General features: G+C 36.6%; 1 protein-coding gene across 3 annotated transcripts in view; it reads right to left on the reverse strand.

Annotated features, from left to right (window-relative positions):
* Window positions 1-21,550, reverse strand: part of PCB (Pyruvate carboxylase) — a 183,359-nt gene that overhangs the window by 147,859 nt on the left and 13,950 nt on the right. The window contains exon 1 of one of the 3 annotated variants that reach the window (XM_068383655.1): window positions 1,691-1,832. The exons of 1 other annotated variant lie outside the window; for it this stretch is intronic. The gene's annotated coding sequence lies outside the window, so the exon portion shown is untranslated. Of the gene's footprint in view, window positions 1-1,686; window positions 1,833-21,550 lie in introns of those variants that run through there. One more of the 3 variants, XM_068383657.1, reaches the window with a different exon arrangement.

Raw genomic sequence — 21,550 nt, forward strand, 5'->3', positions numbered from 1 at the left:
TTGATAAGGGGCTAGTGCCTTTCGAGACGATTTAGCCAATCGACGATACTGCTTATTTAGACCATTAAATGGTAGAATTCATCAAGCCTTTGGAGTCATAATTTCCTTGGTATCGTTAGTCAATATTCAAGCCTTACGCAAAAATAACTTTTTCGCGTAGAGATGCATTTCCTCATTAAAACAGAACGTGATGGCAAGCAGGGGGTGAAATACGGGGAAACTCTGCGCGGTAAATCAAATTAACATTTTTACTTCCCAATGCTGATAATTTTAGAGAGTTTGAAAAACGACAGCCAAACGTTTTCATCTCACTGGCGTCGATAAATCAATGACTGAATCCATTAAGCTGATCTTGATTAATAGCCTAGGCGACAAAATGAAATGGCGCTACTTTCAATGAACATGCACCTGGTGTCTATATGAAAAGGAAGTGGACGTACCTACAATAAAAGATAACCGTTATGAGATAGGGCACTGGGCCAATATGTCTTAAAGCTGAAGTGCCGGATGCTGTGCTACGGAGATAATAAATGCTGCTTCGTGACACGCGGGTTGGCAACACATATTCCATGCATCTGCTTTCTTTTTTTACTCATTACGTATTCTTGAATTGAGAGAGAGAGAGAGAGAGAGAGAGAGAGAGAGAGAGAGAGAGAGAGAGAGAGAGAGAGAGAGAGAGAGAGATATATTCTAACCCTCGATTCAAGTAGCAATGTTGGAGAAAATGAAAGAAAGAAGGAAACCAACAAATTAGGGATTCAACAACAAACATTTACCGCAGACGTTCAAGGAGAACGGGTTTAAATGGCCAGGGTATCTTGTTGGGCAGAACACACCAATATTCTTACAGCCGACAAAAAACACGACTCCTGATACACAGCATAAGATACAATGCCCAACCTTGTCATTAACAACTTGACTCTTCAGACATACCTTAGTTCTCATAACCACTTCAACATTTTCTTCTTAACCGTTTATAAATGGAAGTCCAAATCCCATTAAGATGTAAAACGTTATACAAAAACTATAAATTTCGTCTTATTGATTCTATAAAAAAATAAATAAAATGTTAGACGCAACCCTTAATCTTTCACTCAAAATTCATTGTAGAAAAGAGTACAATGATAAGAATCCAGTTCTAACCAGTTGAGCGGTAGCTAGTATCATCAGAAAATGTGCCGATTAAAAATGTATACATAACTAACGATTCTGACACTTGTAATCAGGAATGTAGGGAGAACAGAAACTGGCATATTGTTATAACTGTTCGAAAGCTATTTATGCATTAGAGAATGACGCTATGAGTTGGCATTTGGGCTATATAGAACTTTAATAGTAATAATTCTAGGTTATGCTTGAAGACCGATGTCAAAATGATTGACGTCAATGACATATTTCAGAGAAAGAGACTCTATACGCTATAAGATTGAAGATAAATGTACCACAATCCCGGCAAATGTAATCACGGATAAAGTATAAAACCAAATTGGAACAAAATCCATTGTCAATGCAGAGATGGGTAAAAAAAAAAAGGTATGAAATGAAAATATTTATCGGAGGCTTGTTACCTGCATTTGCAACAAGGAAACGCGAGGACATTAATCGATAGAGTAAAGAGGAGAATCATTCTGTCGAATGTAACGCATTCCATCACTCACTGGCCAAGCACAAATGAACCTACAGTACTTACTAGATCGAATGGTGAGCGGCAAGTTTTAACCTTCACTTCACTGGAGCCTCAGCAACACTACAGAGAGAGCGGCTGTGCGCTAACTCGAAATCAGAGAGAGAGAGAGAGAGAGAGAGAGAGAGAGAGAGAGAGAGAGAGAGAGAGAGAGAGAGAGAGAGGGGTATCAATCCCTCCCCCACCGACAGTACCCCACGTCCCTAGACAACCACCTTTCCTAGGACCCATCCGACCCTCAAACCTTTAGCCCCAGCCTTGTCGTCGTCTGCTTCCGTTCGCATGACGACTATCCCAAGGGCGTTTTGTTCAACGTCTTTTGTCCTTGAATCTCATTAGGGTCTCGACTGCAAGATGTAACATCCCATTGTAGTAATTCCATCTTGCTATTCAATGGCTTTTTTGGCAAATTCCAATTGGCGCCATTCTCATAAACATTAAGAAGATAAGCTCCATGCCAGATTCTTCTAGTTGCGTCTCCTATAATCCCTTGGATACAAGCAACTCACAAAAATAAAAATCATTTGCATTGAAACTGGGCTTTCATTGGATCGGGATGAGACACACCGCAAGACTAAGTACGCTGATTGGCCTATTTGGACACACCTTCTCCAGCACGGTCGATAATTGGCCGGTTTCACTACACACCCACTTAGGGGGTTGGAACAATAAATACTGTTAGAATCGTAAAATGTACGGCATTGCTTGAAAGCGTTTTAATTCCTCGTCCAACATGTACAGAATTTGTTGCAGTGTAATTATTGCTGCAAAACTTGAAAAAAGGGTGCTTACGATCGTTAGTAGGCCTACCATTCTCAGATTAATGTAGCTAAAGTAAAAGAAGGTTATTGCTGTGACGAACATCAATTTGTAATATAGTAAACCTTGTTGCAAAATAACGAGAAAAAGAAGAGACAAATGAAATACTTAGGGAAGGAAGAATAGTGTAACCTATGCTTAAAACCAAGAGAGACAAGGGTGCTACGTTAATAAGGTAGTGACATGAGTTAAGCTGTAGCGTTAAAGTAGCAATATACCAATATTTGAACATAGAAGCATCATGACATTATTTTACAAATTAAAAGGAAGACATATACAGTTTTGCAAGAATGGAATAAATGAAGAAAGTGTAGGTTTATGGCATATGTACCGAATGAGGATACCGGTGTTCTGTATAAAGCGTTCGACACCTGTGCCACACTGCCCGCATTATTCTAACACTTGTTATAAGAGCCGTGTTTCTAATAAAAGTATATAACTTGATCCATAATGTATCAACTTCATCTCAACAGACCTTAAGTAAATATAAATCAAGTTTATATATATATATATATATATATATATATATATATATATATATATATATATATATATATATATATATATATATATATAATTGTACAACTTGGGCTTCCAATATCTTAGGAATTATTATTATTATTATTATTATTATTATTATTATTATTATTATCAGCTAAGCTACAATCCTAGTTGGGAAAGCAGGATTCTGTAAGCCTAAGGGCTCCAACAGGGAAAATAGCCCAGTGATGAAAGGAAATAAGGAAATAAACTACAAGAGATGTTTAAGAATAATAACATTAAAATAAATCTTTCATGTATAAACAATAAAAAACTTCAAAATATCAAGAAGATAGATAAGATAGGATTGTAGGTAGTAGGTTGGCCAGGGCACCAGCCGCCCGTTGAGATACTACCACTAGAGAGGTATTGGCTCCTTTGACTGGCCAGACAGTAATGCATTGGATCCCTCTCTCTGGTCACGGCTTATTTTTTCTTTGCCTACACTTACACAGAATAGTTTGGCCTATTCTTTACATATTCTCGTCTTTCCTCATACATCTGACAACAATGAGATACTTAACACATCTTCACCTAAGGGGTTAATTACTGTACTGCAATTTGTTCAGTGTACTTTCCTCTTGGTAAGGGTAGAAGAGACTCTTTAGCTGTGGTAAGCAGCTCTTCTAGGAGAAGGACACTCCAAAATTAAACCACTGTTCTCTAGTCTTGGGTAGTGCCATAGCCTCTGTACCATGGTCTTCCACTGTCTTGGGTTGGAGTTCTCTTGCTTGAGGGTACACTCAGGCACACTATTCTATCTTATTTTTTTTCTTCCTCTTGTTTTTTTGAAATGGTGTGTTGGGCAGGCTTAATAGAAGGGCCATGGATGCCTGGTGGTTTATCAAGAGGTTGTCTTTTCCTTTTTCTGATTATTTTTCTTCTCAAAACCATCCTTACTGTCCTCCCTTCAGTTGAAGTGGCTATCCTGGAGGGTATTTAGCCTTGCATGGTGTATCGGCTCCTCCATGTTGACCAGTTTTTCCGACTTTTTACTATAGTCTATGGGTATCATCAATCACTTTGTTTATAATTCTGTACGTATTGTTTTTGTTATAATTCTTGTTAATCTAGTTTTTAAGTATGCTGTCTCTTTTTTATTTCTATTTCTATTAATTCTTATGCTGTCTGGAGACATTGAGCGAAATCCGGGACCAGTACGTCCTAGATTTCGTCAATGTCGTCTTCTGTATTGCAATATTCGTGGTCTTCATGCAAATATCCAAGACCTTACAGTTGCGTCCAGACAGTATGATATTCTTTTGTGCTCAGAAACTTTGGTTTCTAATATGAGGCACTCATCTGAGCTCCTTATAACTGGTTTTAAGAAGCCAATAATGTTGAAACGTGATGCCATCCCTAGGGCCAGGGGAATGGCGGTGTATATTAGGACCGAGTACCCTGCTTCTCATAAGTCCTGCTATCAATGTGGATGTCATGAGATTCAGGTAATAAAAGTTTGTGGCAGGCATAACAACTTTTATTTGTGTTCGATCTACCGGAATCCAGACATAGATGATTCTATCTTCGATTGTCTTCTTACCATTATGGCTAAGATACAAGAAGATGATAGAAAGGCTTCTTTTGTCTTTGTTGGTGATTTTAATGCTCACCATAGGGAGTGGTTAAGTTCTATCTCTCCTACCGATCGCCATGGCTTAAGAGCTTTAGACTTTGCCTCTGAATCAGGCTGTGAGCAAATCATAAATGAAGCTACTCACAGGTCTGGTAATTGCTTGGACCTCGTATACACTGACTCCCCTGGCGTTATAACTAGTAAGGTTGGTTCTCCAGTCGGGACATCTGATCATGCCTTGATTTCATTATTAGTGAAGACTGAGCAGCCTGTCCCTGATATATCATATTCTTGTAAAATTTATATGAAATCCCAAGCAGACTGGAATGGGATTTTACATGATCTTTTGTGCTTGAATTGGTCACAATTATATAATAGTGTAGATCCTGTTGTCCCTTTGAATGAGAATCTAGTCAACATAATTGATAGGCGTATCCCTTCTCGTGTGCTAAGGTATCGAGTGAAGGACAAACCGTGGTTCAATGATGATTGTAGACGTGCTTATTTGGAGAAACAGGAGGCCTATCATCTTTGGAAGGGGAACAGATCAGATTTGACCTGGAACAACTATACTCAGCTTCGAGCTTTTGCTCAGAGAGTTTATGCCTCAACTGAAAAGGAGTACAATTTAACCATAAAAGAAACACTTTCTGGTACAACTCAGGAACATAAATGGTGGTCTACCCTTAAATCTGCACTCTTTGGTGTAGATGCAACAGTTCCTCCTTTACTTAAACCAGATGGCTCAGTCACTCACTGTCCAAAGGAAAAGGCAACCCTTTTGGCTGATGTTTTTGACAGTAAACAGAGTAATGAAAAACTTGAACTTCCTCATTCCTGTTTTCCTGAGGCTAAACTAACTAGTTTAGCTTTTCGATCTCGTGAGATTAAAGCTCTGTTGATGGACCTTGATGCTTATGGAGGTATAGACCCAAATGGTATTTTTCCTTTGTTTTTTATAAAGACAGCAGATTTCTTAGCTCCAAAGTTATCTGTTATTTTGCGCAAGTTAGCAAGAAGAGGAGCTTTTAGCACTAGTTGGAGAATTGGTAATGTTACTCCTCTATGTAAATGTGTTTGTGGTAGCTCAAGTCCCACTGATTACCGCCCAATTTCCATAACTCCCATATTATCTAAAGTTTTTGAACGTCTTCTGGCAAAACGTCTTAATAGGTTTGCTGAAGGTAATCATCTACTCCCTAGTTTGCAATTTGGTTTTCGTAAAGGCCTTGGAGCATGTGATGCCCTTCTTACAATCTCCAATGCTGTACAGAAATCCCTTGATTGTGGTCGGGAAGTTCGTATGATTGGCCTTGATTTTAGTGCTGCCTTTGACCGTGTTAATCATGAGGCCCTTGTTTTCAAACTGAAACAGTTGGGAGTGGGTGGGTTGTTTCTTAGCATTATTATTGATTTTTTAAATAATAGATCTCAAAGAGTTGTTGTTGATGGGCACCATAGTGATTATAGGAATGTGATATCCGGTGTTCCACAGGTTAGTGTTCTTGGCCCATTACTTTTCATACTATATACACATGACATGTGGTTTGGCCTAGAAAACAAGCTTGTTGCATATGCAGATGATGCTACTCTCTTTGCATCAATTCCATCCCCTGAATGTAGATCTAGGGTTGGTGAATCCCTTAATAGAGATTTAGCTAGAATTAGTGCATGGTGCAAATTATGGGGTATGAAGTTGAATCCTAACAAAACTCAAAGTATGATTGTAAGTAGGTCAAGGACGGTGGCTCCTCAACATCCGGATCTCAGTATTGATAATGTTTCTTTAAATATGTATGACTCTTTCAAAATTTTAGGTTTGATTCTCGACAGTAAATTTACTTTTGAGAAACATATAAGGTCTCTGTCTTCTTCAATTGGACAAAAAATATGCTTATTGAGAAAGTCTTTCAAGATTTTCGGTGATCAATCTATTCTGAAGAAGTGTTTTAATTCTTTCATTCTACCTTGTTTTGAGTATTGTTCTCCTGTTTGGTCTTCAGCTGCTGATTCTCATCTTAATTTGTTGGACAGAAACTTACGGTCTATTAAATTTCTTATTCCTGATCTAGATATTAATCTCTGGCACCGTCGTTCAATTAGTTCATTATGTATGTTGCATAAGATTTTTCATAACTCTGACCATCCTTTACATTCAGATCTCCCTGGACAATTCTATCCTGTTCGTAATACTAGGCAGGCAGTTAATTCTAATAGCCAGGCCTTCTCCATCACGAGACTCAATACTACGCAGTACTCTAGAAGTTTTATTCCAGCTGTTACCAAGTTGTGGAATGATCTTCCTAATCGGGTGGTTGAATCAGTAGAACTTCAAAAGTTCAAAGTTGGAGCAAATGCTTTTTTGTTGACCAGGCCGACATGAGTCTTTTTATAGTTTATTTATGACATATTTATTTTTGATGCTGTTAATAGTTTATATATGACATGTCTGTTTTGACGTTGTTACTGTTTTTAGAATGATTTATTGTTAATTTATTCTCTTCATTTATTTATTTCCTTATTTCCTTTCCTCACTGGGCTATTTTTCCCTGTTGGAGCCCCTGGGCTTATAGCATCTTGCTTTTCCAACTAGGGTTGTAGCTTGGATAGTAATAATAATAATAATAATAATAGTGTGTCCGAGTGTACCCTCAAGCAAGAGAACTCTACCCCAAAACAGTGGAAGACCAGGGTACAGAGGCTATGGCACCACCCAAGACTAGAGAATAATGGTTTGATTTTGGAATGTCCTTCTCCTTGAAGAGCTGCTTACCATAGCTAGAGTCTCTTCTACCCTTATTATTAGTAGTACTTGCTAAGCTACGACCCTAGTTGGATAAGCAGGATGCTATAAGCCCAGGGGCTCCAACAGGGAAAATAGCCCAGTGAGGAAAGTAAACAAGGAAAAACAAAATATTTTAAGAACAGTAACAACATTACAATAAATATTTTCTATATAAACTACAAAAAAATTAACAAAACAAGAGGAAGAGAAATAAGATAGAAGTGTGCCGGAGTGTACCCTCAAGCAAGAGAACTCTAACCCAAGACAGTGGAAGGCCATGGTACAGGGGCTACGGCAATATCCAAGACTAGAGAACAATGGTTTGATTTTGGAGTGTCCTCCTAGAAGAGCTGCTTACCATAGCTAAAGAGTCTCTTTTACCCTTGCCAAGAGGAAAGTGGCTACTGAACAATGACATTGCAGTAATTAACCCGTTGAGAGAAGTAGAATTGTTTGGTAATTTCAGTGTTGTCAGGTGTATGAGAACAGAGAATATGTAAAGAATAGGGCAGACTATTCCGTGTATGTGTAGGCAAAGGGAAAAGTGAGCCGTAACCAGAGAGAAGGATTCAATGTATTACTGTCTGGCCAGTCAAAGGACCCCATAACTCTCTAGCGGTAGTATCTCAACTGGTGGCTGGTGCCCTGGCCAACTTACTACCTAGACGAAAGCAGTCACTGTTACAATAAAATTGTAGCATTAAAAGATGACTTCTATTAACTACTCCTAACTTCAACTCAGTGCAAGTTTACATGGTAATTGATAATCATCAAGTAACAATATGTTTAAAGTGTTCATCAAATCTAGGATTACATTTTGATACCCAATTTGTTGAAAGATAATAATAAAAAAAAATCCATTCCTATTTATCACCCATAAATCTTTCGATTTTGATTAGGGATATCCTGCGTAATTACAACCTATGTGTTAAGTGGGTTTCTAGTTAGAAATGCTACAGAAGTGAGATAATATTATAAAATTATACAGGTTAAAAAGACTATTTTCAAAGTGAAATCATGGTTATAAATCTTCAAAAACACATTTTAATGGGGTGGTAATTTTATAAAATCGCCAGAAAAAAGGCGAATTCTATTTGTTTTCCTTGGACATTTTTTCTGCGCACTAACTTCTCCAATCTTAAAAGGTACAGTAAAAAAAAAAAAAAAAAAAAAAAAAAAAAAAAAAAAAAAACTGCAAAGGGTTTGGTCAAGATAGCTGCGGCTTGATGAGAACCTGGTACCAATAGAGTAACGTACCTGCTGTGGAGTGTAACCAGACATATATAAATGAGTTGCTGAAAGAGCAGCAAAACTGTCTCGTATAACAATATCAGAATTGATAATGAAGCTATAAGTTGCGAAATGATGTAAAGGTGTCTATTGACGCACAAAAAATATTTTGGGAAATATTTGGACCGCAAAAAATAATTGAAAACTAGGTGCATATGGAAGCTTAATTTTACAATATTGACTTGAAATACCACTGTCATTAATAATATCTATGCCTTAGATTTAAGGGTCACATTGCAAAGAAATATAGCCTCAAAGTCTGAAGACCCCAGGATTAAGCATAGATTTAACAAACTTACAACACTACAATTGGAATTAGGGATTTAGGCTATATAGCCCAGGCCAATTTAAAGATGGCCTTGATATAGCCCGTCAGTGTGGGCAGTGAGGTCATTCAGTGCTTAGGGGTTCTTAGGTAAAACTCCAGAGTAATATAGATAAAAGTTAGAAGACGTTGGAATGCAGCGTGGATGCAAGGAAGCAAGAATGGAGGCAAAGTAGAAAAATATAAAGCAATACTGTAAGGACCCAGCAATGCGGAAATCACTGGAAAAACTACAAAGATGGAATATGTCATATAATGATGTATATTGAGGTTAATACTCCCGAGCAATGCTCATCAAGTACATGGCTCCTCCTATAGCTGATAAACTTCTCTTGAATTAGATAAGTAGACTCCTCGTCCTTCGCTCACTTTTGATGAAAGGCGCTCTCTTTATGTTGACGGCTTGTCTGAAGTTCAGTGATGCTATCTGGCATTCTATTATCATTTCTGCAGTTAAAGTTTGCTAAGCATGAAGCCTAGTTCAGATTGTATTGATAAGAAATGGTGATAGGCTAAGTCTATGGACCTTGCCATAGACACGGGATCTATCTTGGTCCTCTTTCGTAACAAAAATGTTTATCAGTATGTCTTGGGAGAATAACTGACCACTTTCGGCAACAGAAAGGCCAACTGAAAGGGTTGAAAGGGTTACATGTCCAAAGACAAAGCAACAACAATGGCTAAACATCTTCTGGAAAAGTCATATTATTTTCGTTCAAAGGAGAAATCAACGTTGAACTTGAAATACACAATTGCCGGCTTGAAGCGTTAGAAAATACGATGAATCAGCATGCGGTTCTCCAGTTTTAGCGTTCTCCACAAAATGACTTTGACTTTGGGTAAAGAGGGGCCTTGGGCGCTGATCATATGAATATATGATCAGTCTCTAGGACACTATCCCGCTTGCTTGGGCAATGTCACTGTCCCTTGCCTCCGCCATTCATAAGTGACCTGTATTTTTATGTGTAGGTGTATGTGTGGTGACTTCTTGAAATCCTTTCATTACAGTTGTAACTGAATTATCATATACCTCAATGGAATAATGTGCAAGCTTCATCATTGTCCTATGAGGTAGAGAGAGAGAGAGAGAGAGAGAGAGAGAGAGAGAGAGAGAGAGAGAGAGAGAGACATAGCATTATCTTATTCATTATGATAAGAATGGAGAGGCAGGCAGGCCACAAGGTGCGTGGGAATGAAACAAGTGTGCTTATCATTATACATCTCGTAATGGAGGCTTTCAGATGACTGAAAATCTACCGATGGAGGCACCACATCAATCATATCCTTATTATTCTGATGCAATAATTTTAATTTCGCTGATTATTCACAATCCTTATGTATTTTTATTGTGATCAGAATAAACATAGATAGGAATTAAATACATATATAATGATTATAGGTCAACTAGTGTACGCTACCCGTCAAAAATGGCGTCTATATATTTCAATTGATATGCACACACACAGATTCAACCCTTCTTACCCCTCCCCTTTTCTTAACTACAGACCTGTGGTTCAGCAATCTGTAGGTGTGGTTTCAGAGTTTACTTCTCGGTGTAACCCTTCTCACCAGGGTATGACTATTCACTCTCCCCATGAGCGTGAAAAGACAGAAATATCACACACACACATATATTTATATACATATATATACAGTATGTATATATATATATATAGAGTATATATGTGTGTGTATATATATATATATATATATATATATATATATATATATATATATATATATAAAATTGTATACATATAGTCAGACACTTGCTCCTTATTATATAGGTGAGACCGTGAGATACAAAGCTTAGAATTCTAACCAGTAATATAAAAGGAGCAGCAATCGTTATATACGAAACATGAGGTGTTCCGGAAACTCTTCCGCCTAGTTCACCTGTGGAACAAACATGAATTCATGAAACATTCATGAGTGCGAGAATGTCAGGCTGCTGCACTGGTCGATAACTGGTGCCCGGTGATGCAGCGCAAGAGACCGTGTTTTACTCAAGGTAGAACAACATAAAAAACAAAACAAACAAATATACAGCCAATTTCTGGTGTATCACAAACTCTTACTAAGCAAATGAAAGGTTCGTGCCAGGATATGTAATTGGGGCTTTGTGTGGCATGATTAAGCAACAGGTTCATATACTCGTCATTTTCTTTCGAAGAATGAGTGTTGTATAAAAATTCCAAGGTTGACCATATCCGGAATGGGAGGGTCAGGAACTCATGATCAACCTATCCAGAACAGGACAGATATACAGATATTATGTATATATATATATATATATATAGATAGATAGATAGATAGATAGATAGATATATATATATATATATATATATATATATATATATATATATATATATATATAGTAGGTAAGTACATAATTAGACTGATAGTAAAGTCAATAGATAGTTGCATGTGCACTTAAAATTATCAACATTAATTCTCCAGAAAAAGAGAAAAAAAGGTTTTTGTGGTTATTCAAAAAAAAAAAAAAGTTTCATACTAGATAACACCGAGTCTAAACGGGAGATGAAGTTGAACTGTTCAATTAACAGAGAAATGTAGAGTTCAGAGCTTCCTTTCCATCTTTTATACCTTCTCCTTAAGGAGAAAACTACCTGGTCTCTCTCTCTCTCTCTCTCTCTCTCTCTCTCTCTCTCTCTGCCTGTCCACCACTCGATCTACCTACTATTCTGTCTATGCGATGTCACACTATACTTTCAATATTATTCAGTATAATTCATTAAGACACTTCCGTCCCTTTTTGTACCGGATAACGGAAATGTAAACGTACACTGGCACTACTTTTCTAATTACTTCAAATTCTATAATACATTTAGTAAGGATTCGAGATTCATACCTCAAAATGGAGAGTCACGCTACCTCTCAGACTGAAAAACCGTTCATACGTTAATATTTAGTGATTTTCAGCATTTTATAGCAGCAGCATCCAACAGGAATACAAGTGACCCTCTTCATACTAACTAACTTACGGTCTATCAAATTTCTTATTCCTGATCTAAATATTAATCTTTGGCACCGTCGTTCAATTAGTTCATTATGCATGTTGCATAAGATTTTTCATAACTCTGACCATCCTTTACATTCAGATCTCCCTGGACAATTCTATCCTGTTCGTAATACTAGGCAGGCAATTAATTCTAATAGCCAGGCCTTTTCTATCATGAGGCTCAATACTACACAGTATTCCAGAAGTTTTATTCCAGCTGTTACCAAGTTGTGGAATGATCTTCCTAATCGGGTAGTTGAATCAGTAGAACTTCAAAAGTTCAAAGTAGGAGCAAATGTTTTTATGTTGACTAGGCTGACATGAGTCTTTTTATCGTTTATATATGACATATCTGTTTTTTACATTGTTAATAATTTATATAGGAAATATCTGTTTTGACGCTGTTACTGTTTTTAGAATGATATGTTAATTTATTCTCATCATTTATTTATTTTCTTGTTTCCTTTCCTCACAGGGCTATTATTCCCTGTTGGAGCCCTTGGGTTTATAGCATCTTGCTTTTCCAACTAAGGTTGTAGCTTAGCTAGTAATAATAATAATAATAATAATAATAATAATAAAAGTTTGTTCAGCACTTAATAATTGAAACGATGAAGAAAACACCACTTACTTTATAAATTATTTTTTTTTCTGAGTAGAAAAATCTTAACGTAGTGGTGAAAGGGTTTGCGTATTGTCCTGATCATCAAAGATGCACGAGTCAGGCTCACCCATACTAGGTGGGTTTGCTGTGTCTCCCACCATCACATCGCCAATCTGCAGTTGGCCAGCGTGGTGATGAAAACTGGCCAAACCCCAGATATGAGTAAGGTCATATCTCTGGCTTTTGTCCTGCAGTGGGCTAGAAACCATTGCATTTGTTGTGTGTGTGTATATATATATATATATATATATATATATATACATATGTATATATACATATATATATACATACATATACATATATATATATATATATATATATATATATATATATATATATATATATATATATATATATATATATATATATATATCAGTTGTTGAGTGACTTGTAATCTTAAGCTACAATGCCATGCTGAGACCAGCCGACGCCGTCTGCTTGAAAAGAAAAATTCACCTATAACCCCTTGTAAACTTCACTAATTCTGAGAGACTTTATTCCCTTATTGTGACTTGGATATAAAAAATATTTCATTATGAATTTATCTTCCAATGCGGTACGGAACGGCACCGATTTTATTCTCTTTATCTTTATTTTGAAAAATAATCACATTGCAATCTGCATATTATTATTATTATTATTATTATTATTATTATTATTATTATTATTATTATTATTATTATTATTATTATTATTATTATTACAAGCTAAGCTACAATCCTAGTTAAGAAAAGCAGGGTGATATCAGCCCAAAGGCTCCTGCAAGGAAAATAGCCCAGTGCGGAGAGGAAACAAGGAAATAAATAAACTGTTAGAGAAGTAATGAACAATCAAAATATAATATTTTGAGAACAATAACAACATTAAATTAGATCTTTCATATATAAATTAAAAAAAAAAAAACAAGAGGAAGAGAAACAAGATAGAATAAGACCAATGTTTGCTCTATCAATGAAATATTCTACAGAGGCAAATTGGCTCTCTCCCAGCCCTCATTCCCATGGAGTACACTATTACATGCTTATAAGTCCTTCAAGTTACTTTCGGAAGAGTTTCTGTTTCCTTGAATTCCGTGACCAATTCAAAACATATACACCATACTATGTCAATAGTTCGCATTCTCATACACATCTCTGTTGTATGTACCGGTATGTGTAATTTAAACATGATCTAAAAAAATCAAAAGAAGGGTATAACATGTCATTTGGCAATGTAAGATATGTTCAAGAAAGTAATTTGTGATTTCCTTGTATTATCTATCTTTTAATCTAATTGTTTTTTGTTTTAATTTATTCATTCAATCACGAATAGACCCAAATTTGCAGGAATAAGATATGATTCCTCCAAGGTCAAATTTGCTGCCCAAATACTACAAATCCGTTTTCATCGAGCCGTGGGCAACAGACGTTCTGATCACTCTCACTTTCACAAATAGTGACCTTCAACATAAGTATCTGCCTCGATATTTTCTATATAGCACAGAACTGGATTGTCACTCAAGAGAATAGGATTATGGAAATTATAGTGACGAAGAGATTAAAGTATTTAATTTTCTTCTTTATCTATTACAAGGTTAAGAACAAATATATTCATTCTATGTTTTTTTTGAAGAGCAACATAAAGACATGTTCCATTAATCACGCAAAACAAAATACATATCAAAAGAAAACAATGGTCTCAAAGATGATTAGAAATTTTAATCTGCGTTCTATAAGTAAAACGATAAGAGAAAGTATCTTATAAGCCTATCTCGGCCTCTCAGTGGGCGTTTTCTCAAACTGCCCATACCTTCGCCTAATTTGGGGTGCTTGAAACTGATAAGAAAACAGAGAGAGAGAGAGAGAGAGAGAGAGAGAGAGAGAGAGAGAGAGAGAGAGAGAGAGAGAGAGAGAGTATCAATAATCTTATCCAATGAATACTTGAAGAAGACCAATTCGAAGTATTTGAGAACATTCAAGGAAAATTAAACACCACGACAATAATAGCAAACGTTTGTGAGCAAATAGCAATGTAAATTCTTCGAAACTAATTTGAACCCGCTCGCACTGGAAACTGACAGTTCTTCCATAGATTGCCTGGAGCTTTTTAACCAGACGGGGACTTTTTAACTAATGTCATAGCCCCCAAGGTATCTGCCAGCAGTCTGGGTGAAGAAGACTCTGTCTATAGTGATTCTCAACCTTTTTTCTGTCATTTCCCCCCTGCACCCAGTTCAACCATCCAGATTTCCCCCTTCATGCCCCGCCCAGCCCTCATCCCCACTCGCCTGCCTCAGAAATGGGCATGATATTCCAATTCTCCCCTTGAATATCATGTCAGTGAGAAATGATATGATCATATCACAATTGAATGGCTAACAACAAATTACCGCACGTACTATGTGGACATTTTCCGCTTGTTTTAGTTAGTAGGTAGTGTAATTATTTCCCCCCTGGAAGCTTCAAATTTCCTCCCAGGGGGAAATTTCCCCCAGGTTGGGAACCACTGGTCTATACTATATACGCCAGCAATCAGAACACGAGTCTCATTTGGCAGAACTTCAGCAATTTCTTCCTTTACTCTCTGCCTTTTTATTCGTCTCTCAAAGTGTTTGACGTCGGCAATGACTGTTTAAATTAACGAAGGAGGACGTGGAGTAATTTCTATTCCTTTGTTTCTTGTTTATCTCACTAGCTGGATTGAATATATATATATATATATATATATATATATATATATATATATATATATATATATATATGTATGTATGTATATATACATCTATATATACTGTGTGTATGTGTAAACGTAAATGAATATATAAATGGATATATTCACAAATGCACACATACATACCATATATATATATATATATATATATATATATATATAATATATAAATAAATAATATATATATATATATATATATATGGAGAGAGAGAGAGAGAGAGAGAGAGAGAGAGAGAGAGAGAGAGAGAGAGAGAGAGAGAGAGAGAGAGAGAGAGAGAGAGTGGGGGGGGGGCAGGCATTTATCAACTACAGATTTAATATGAATGTGCCACCATCACTCAACCTCTTGCTTTTAGAGTGTCATTGTGACCAAGTGCATGCAAAGAAAGCATAAAAAGTTTGTTGTGTCATGGTACCCAACTTTTGTTACTGGTCATCTGTACAAATAACACTCGCTTGGCATAGCTTCCTTGGTCGAGATACAATTTATGTAGGAAAAGCCCAGCTAGCTGGTATTCATCATGTTCACGTGGCTGTCCACGAGGATCAGACAGTATAAAACAACACATGACAAGTCAACTGACAAAAGAAAAGTTAGTTTTAACGAAAAGTAAAGTAACGAATATTTTGATGGTTTATTATTATTATTATTATTATTAATAAGTAAGCTTCAATCCTTGTTGGAAAAGCAGGATGTTATAAGCCTAATGGCTCCAACAGGGAAAAATAGCCCAGTGAGGAAAGGAAATAAGGAAATAATTAAACTACGAGAGGTAGTGAACAATTGTAATAAACTATTTTAAGAACTGTAGCAACATTAAAATAGATATTTCATATATGAACTATAAAAACTTAAAAAAGAAAAAACAAGAGGAAGAGAAATGAAATAAAATAGTGTGCCCGAGTGTACCCTCTACCCTCAAGCAAGGAGGGTTTACATGGCGAAATAGATAAATGAAATACACTAATGTAAGTGACTGATTCTAATATGATATAATATTGATGCTTTAGCCATACCTGATACATCATGCTAAAGTAACATTATCAATAATTAGTAGTAGAAGCAGCAGTAGCCGAAGTGGGATAAAATAAACAGCAGCTATTCTCTCCCACGGCGTTCTATAAATATGGGAAAAGGAGAGGCTGCCAAGTCGAACGTCATATTCTTGAACATTGGCGTCGAGACTCTGTTGTAAAAACTGTCAAACAGAACATTTATCGGAAAGATTACAAGAAATATTGTCCAGTGGGATGGGGATAATATCCGACAGATATCGCTAACGATGGAGTTAAAAGTACACAACAAAAGAAAAAAGTCGATTAGATTTACGTGCACTTGACATTAAAGGTCTTTCCTGGATTATATTAATCACTTTCTTTATGGAACTCATAAACGGTTTGGTTCAGTATCTCTTCAAGTCTTTGTAGAACGCACACACACACGCGCGCGCGTACACACGAGAGAGAGAGAGAGAGAGAGAGAGAGAGAGAGAGAGAGAGAGAGAGAGAGAGAGAGAGAGAGAGAGTTGTTGAATCGGCCCAAAAACCGGTTCAATACCGAAGAAACTATAAGACAGTGGGGATATTGTGTCTGGAGTATATAAAACCTGATTTTGAAAACAAGCGTACCAGGGCTTGGATTCTTATAAGAAACCTTTATTAATCCTGATGAAGTAACAATAATTTTGGAAAGTGATGTCAAATGATAGCCCTTCTATGATGAAATAACTACATATGATTCATGTATAATTCAACATTGATGGCACCAAGCATGACGCCAGTATTCAGCGTAAGATGAGTGAATTATTCCCCAGTAGATACATGACTGCTGTTTTTGCCATATTTTAGACTATTTTGATTCCAAGCTTCACAACAAACCTTGTCAATGCTGAGCAATATATATTATTATCTCCCCAATATAAAAAGTGTATGTCTGTCTATATATATATATATATATATATATATATAGATAGATAGATAGATAGATTTCTTCTCGGTCATGGTTAACTCAACCGGTCCCTTGAGTAGCTCGAGTAGTAGGGAGAGGAGTAGTCATACCCTGGTGAGAGTGGGGTGCACGTGTGTGCTTATCTATCTAAATATTTAGCCGTCATTTTTGACGGCTCGCGTACACTAGTAATAAGAAATAGATATATGAACTTTATTTTCCAATTACACGAGGCAGATTGACTGCAGTTTCCCTTCAGTAAGAAAGAAATTATAATCAAACTCAATTAATGTTTATGAAAATTAGCAATATTTAAGCTTTGAACGTCTAAACTGCATTGGCGATGTTCTTGCTAACGATATTACCTTGCACTTGAAAGAGGAACGCACGGTTGATTTCCAGAATTCCCTTGTCCTCGTTCATTAATATGTATGAGGTAGTAGTAATATGAGGATGGCTGAGATGATCCCTCTCTCTGTCTCTGTCACTTCTATCACCTTGAAGAAGGAATGCTGGTGATCCATATTCATTATCTCTCTTATATGAAAGAGCGTGTCTGGCTACACACACACACACACACACACACACACACACACACACACATATATATATATATATATATATATATATATATATATATATATATATATATATATATATATATATATATATTCCTGTCACGCTGAGAGAAATTGCCTAATATATGGAGGGGGTGGGATGGGTTAAATCTGTGTTCAAACCTATCTAAATATTTAGTCGTCATTTTTGACGGGTCGCGTACACTAGTTATAAAAGAATGATGTTCAGGCACATTAACCACGTCCACGAAAGGGCCAGATAACCCTAAACAAATGATATCCTTTCCCGATAGGTTTATGAGCTGCATCCTTGATGAGTCTATTTTACGTCTTTAGGATAAATAAGGATGAGGATGGAAGTACCAGAGGGACTTGGAAATCAGGTTCTTATCGTTAGGAAGCTTTTAAGGATTTAAAAAATAATGTTCTCCTTTAGATCTGACATAAAAATCCGAACAGTACAAACATTCGATGACATGAGTGAAAAAAATATTTAATAATCAAAATACTAAAGCTATCTATGTAATAACTTAAAAGAAACTCTATGACTCATACATATGAATGTAAAGGAAATACTAAAATTTATTACTTAAGAAAAAATACCTTGCGATACTCCCCTAATCACAAATAAACACCATAGCCCATATCTTCTATATTCACATCGGTTTCGTTAATAAATATCGATCATTACAAACACGGCACTGGCCTCCTATAGTAAACAGCTCAACTAACGTTCTTGGGGTGGGATCAATTTGCTGTCATGTGAATGCTAGGCAAACACGTTACCACTGTACTAGCCAATATTCCCAAATATTTGCCGCACTCTCGTGGTATTTCTATCCTTAAAAACTATATTCTTGGACGCTTATGGAAATCTTTTTTTAGGAACTTTTTCCTGCCAAATGATTATTATCCAATTGGCATATCGCCTAGAGCTCACGTTACCGCAGCAGAAACTTGGAAGTAAGTTTGACAAACACCTTATTATGAATATAATTTACAAGGATTTTGATTCAATTTTATAAGCTAGAATGACACGAAATTTATAATGATTTCTTTCTTCCATAATCCATCTAGATAATTAGACTACAAGATTCATGTTAATAAAGCACATAATCGTGGTTGAAGAATTGACGGTAGTCACATAATTATTCAAACATGAATTAAACTTGGCGTAGGTCTGTCTTCGCCATGTAATGACTGCATGAAAATTTGAAAATAATTAAGTAACAAGAATGGCAGACGTAGTAAAGATTACAGAGGTAATAAGAGTGTCACGACTGGGAAGGTGTAGGCACGTGTTGAGGAGTGATGGTGGAGAGGGCTTGGGAAGAACCTGTTATCAAAGACAATAAAGGGTTTACTGTCTTTGCCTGTTAGGAGGTTGGAGAAGATCGAGAGGGAGGCAGAGAAGTAGATAAGGTGAAGGGTGATATGGAGAGAAGAGGTTTGGTGGAAGAGGATGCCTTTGATTTAAGGCATTGGGGCGCGCACCAGGCAACCGACGCCTTAACGTAAGAATAATGGTGGGAAAGAAGTCTTTGCCATGTAATGAATCTCTGGTACTCGGGATGGAGACTTGCCACGTAAGGTAAGCAATTCTTTCATTTTCTACTTGGTCATATTAACGTCTACTGTGATGAGCTAAATTTTAAAAAAATGTGAGGAAGTCGAAAATATCAAGAGGCGAGTAGCGTGCTTGTCAGAATAAAAAGGTGACTGGTAAAATGTGGCCAGTAGGCTACATTCTCGTTTTTATGGTTAAGCTGACGTAAGGAAAAACTCGGACCACATAGCTTGAGAATGAGAACGGAAAAGCAATCGCTAGCTTGTTCTTGTATATCGCCATACCACATTCTGACATACACACATATATGCTGCGAGCTCTTGGATTTGCGTGTTCGAAAATATCTCGTGCGAAAATAATGTAAGAGTTTCCCTAGATGAGATGCAGCAGAGAAGGAAAATTAAGCACGAACGTTTTTATATTTAGTTTTGTAATATCTCTATCTTCTCACTTTTGCCATATTGTCTATTCATCTATGAGATATATAGCACTTATATATTTGGCCATATATCAATTAGCCTCTAATGAACCTTCCAGACGACATAGCCAATGTTCGTGGAACAAAACTGTTATCATATCAAACTGGTTCAAAGTGGGCTTCAAATAAGAGAGAACATCAACCCTTTTAATGGTAACAATAAGTGATACCATATCCAACTGTCCATAAAACCTGTCTACTTGTTCGCAGTTTTGTTCGACGAACATTTGCTCTGTCGTCTGGAAGGTCCCTTAGCCTTTATTTTGCTCGGTGTTAAAAGTCTCGTGTGTTGTTTTGAGAGTCCCGCAATCATGCGAAAGAAATCGATATCTCAAAACACAATGCTGGTCTCTTTGTAAAAGTAAAATCCTACTTTTGCCATTTCTCACAGATGCAAATTAAGACGAGTAGATGCTGCCTTGAGGACGATGAAAAGTGAGATCAAAACTTCCGGCTTGTTGGCCTATTGCCAATTCCGTGTTCCGAGCCTCAGTCCATTTTGGTTTAACTGTTGGACTACTTTTATGGCCTACTTGGGTCCCAATTTACCATTCTTTGAAACCATTGTTGATCTGTACAGTGCAGAATTACAACAGTATTATCTGTTGTAGTGGCCTATTAGAAACGTCCCTCCTAAGTGTTCCGCCGGACTGGGGTTCGATCCCAATCAGGTTCGATAGTTTCTTGTAGTGTTTGCAACTTCACCAATGACATTGAGTTTTGGGGAAGCCTATAGGATCTTCCTGCTGACTTGTCCTCACCAACCATTGCCTGGTCCTCCCTGGCCCTAGCTTCGTGGAGTGGGTGCTTGGGCGCTATATATGGTCAGTCTTTATGACATTGTCTTACTAGGTAGGGCAATGTTCACTGTTCCTTGCCTCTGCCATACATGAGTGGCCTTGAAGCCTTATCAAAAATGTAAATTACCTTTAAGGCGTGCCCTTCTTATCTTGATCTTTTTTTGTTTCTTATCAAAGGATATCTTAATTAAAGTTATCACACGACTTGAGGCCACACGGAACAGGGTAAAAAGTCTTCAAAATAAAGGCATGAGTGAAGAAACTCGGTACTTGTGCAGTGAAATATTGTTTGCTTTCTATTTTGATGCTGCGAAAACATTAAGATTAATTTGGGCAAAACGTTGGTGGTTTTTCACAAGGAAAATGGAAAGCACAGTCAAGTCCGTTGGTGAATCATAATCAATTATAGCGTTAATATTCGATTTCTCCATAATGATATTTATGTCAGTTAGCTTTTACTGTAACAGAGATGCATAACACATACCACACTAAAACATATGTTAAAATTTTGTGCAATATCTGTCTCAATATGTGCATTCCAGCATATGCACTGCCATGAAAATTGATGATGTGTGCATTCGGATTTTATCGTAATTTTTGATAAAAATAAATTTCTTGTAAAATAAGAGGACTCTCGGTTGAAAACAAAAACGTTAGTAGAAATCCGTGCGTATTTCTATTATAAGATTCCCTTTTACACCATATTGAGTCCAAGAGAGTTAATGGTTTGAATTGATAACGATTTTCTGTAAAGAATATCGACGA

Source organism: Palaemon carinicauda, chromosome 1 (assembly GCF_036898095.1).
Source record: "Palaemon carinicauda isolate YSFRI2023 chromosome 1, ASM3689809v2, whole genome shotgun sequence".
NCBI lineage: Eukaryota > Metazoa > Arthropoda > Malacostraca > Decapoda > Palaemonidae > Palaemon > Palaemon carinicauda.